We start from the raw sequence: 2,203 nt of genomic DNA, 5'->3' as shown, positions 1-2,203 counted from the left end.
AAGAGCCTCTTAATGAAGGTGAAAGAGGAGAGTGAAAAAGTTGGCTTAAAGCTCAACGTTCAGAAAACTAAGATCATGGCATCTGGTCCCATCACTTCATGGGAAATAGATGGGGAAACAGTGGAAACAGTGTCAGACTTTATTTTTTTGGGCTCCAAAATCACTGCTGATGGTGATTGCAGCCATGAAATTAAAAGATGCTTACTCCTTGAAAGGAAGGTTATGGCCAACCTAGATAGCATATTTAAAAGCAGAGACATTACTTTGCCAACAAAAGTCCATCTAGTCAAGGCTATGGTTTTTCCAGCGGTCATGTATGGATGTGAGAGTTGGACGGTGAAGAAAGCTGAGCGCTGAAGAATTGATGCTTTTGAACTGTGGTGTTGGAGAAGACTCTTGAGAGTCCCTTGGACTGCAAGGAGATCCAATCAATCCATCCTAAAGGAGATCAATCCTGGGTGTTCATTGGAAGGACTGATGTTGAAGCTGAAACTCCAATACTTTGGCCACCTCATGCGAAGAGTTGACTCATTGGAAAAGACCCTAATGCTGGGTAGGATTGAGGGCAGGAGGAGAAGGGGACGACAGAGGATGAGATGGTTGGATGGCATCACTGACTCGATGGACATGGGTTTGGGTAGACTTCAGGAGTTGGTGATGGACAGAGAGGCCTGGCGTGCTGCAGTTCATGGGGTCGCAAAGAGTTGGACACGACTGAGCGACTGAACTGAACTTACCTGAAAAATCGTGATAGAAGGTTGTGGTTGGTTTATTAATTCCTGGGCTTCTCTTGTGGCTCACCTGGTAAAGAATTCGCCTGCAATGCGGGAGACCTGGGTTCGATCCCTGGGTTGGGAAGATCCCCTGGAGAAGGGAAAGGCTACCCATTGCAGTATTCTGGCCTGGAGAATTCCATGGACTATACAGTCCATGGGGTTGCAAAGAGTCGGACATGACTGAGCGACTTTCACTTTCACTTTATTAACTCCCAGCAGACCATTCCTGAGTTCTAAGGAAGCTTGCCTTCTGAGCTACCTGATCTTTCTTCTGGGCAAGTGGCATTTTGGGCTGATTCCACCTCTTCTTTTTAACTTCTTTCTTAGGCTTCTTCTCATCTATTGGATTCTCTCATATTGCAGCGTGAGCTTTTTTATACATCTTCTCCATCATGTATGGAGTTATGTTGTTCTTTATGTATGGAGAGAATTGTTTCTTGTAAGCATCCTCATCTTCTTCAATCAGATGACACATGTAATCTGCAGCATTCTGCCCCATGATGTTCTTTTGGTGTACCTCAGCACTGAATTCTTTGCTTTCTCAATCATAACTAGGGAACTGTTTGGTACTGTGAGGGATAGACAAACCTTCATTGACAGTCCCCTTCAGGGCTCCAGAAACTATTCTCAGTAGTAGTCCTGGCAAGTCCTGCATTGAAGTAACAGGTTGAAGGCACCAGGTTGACCATCAACGCTTTTCACATTGTATTCATCTCCAGTCACTTCTACTTGGCCTTTGTAAATTTTGTCCATACTGAACCTATTTAGAAACGTGCCGGCCAGCAGCAGGCCAGTATGATGTGCTGCAGCATAATTTGTCAGGACAACCTTCACACCATACTTTGGGAGTTCGTGAGCAACTGCACAAGCTGTTATATCTCCTTCTATACGGGCATAAGCAGCGTGACAAATGATATCTCTGTTTGTTACATGAATGATCATTCTGTATTTGGGTGTGCTGTACTTATTTTTAACTTGGATTACCAATCGTTTCTGAGCATAGTAGTCAGTTTTGCCCTCTTGCCGTCTTCTGAATTTTACTTGGTATCTCTTGAAGTCGGCCGTGTTCTGGACAACTTTAACAAACCCCCTACTGTGGAACAGAACCCCGACTCTGCAGCTTGCCACAGAGCTCTATGGTCCCATTCTTATAAGACTCACTCCAGTCAAGTTCATTTCTTGTCTGCAGGCCTCTGGACCTAAGCTCTTTCCTGCTTCATTGTCATTATTTTTTCCAGATTGGAATGTCCTTTCTATCTCTCTAAATTCTAGCCATTTGTCCTATAAGACCCCACACTGATTTTTCCCTTTTCTGACTTCCAGTGGCAGGTCTAGTTTATGCTGTACTATTCAACATTCACCAATTCATTACGCTTTTCTAGGCTCAGCCCTTGATGCTGAATGGCAGTGGCTAACTTATCTTGCTG

General features: G+C 44.3%; 1 pseudogene; it reads right to left on the bottom strand.

Annotated features, from left to right (window-relative positions):
• Window positions 1-981: 981 nt before the first annotated feature.
• LOC145519888 (large ribosomal subunit protein uL18 pseudogene) lies at window positions 982-1,859 on the bottom strand (annotated as a pseudogene).
• Between the last annotated feature and the right edge of the window lie 344 nt (window positions 1,860-2,203).

The sequence above is a fragment of the Giraffa tippelskirchi genome, chromosome 1, assembly GCF_054371585.1.
Source record: "Giraffa tippelskirchi isolate mGirTip1 chromosome 1, T2T-mGirTip1v1.2.pri, whole genome shotgun sequence".
Lineage (NCBI taxonomy): Eukaryota > Metazoa > Chordata > Mammalia > Artiodactyla > Giraffidae > Giraffa > Giraffa tippelskirchi.
Note: the sequence above shows the minus strand (reverse complement) of the source record. Positions and strands in the feature narration are given on the sequence as shown.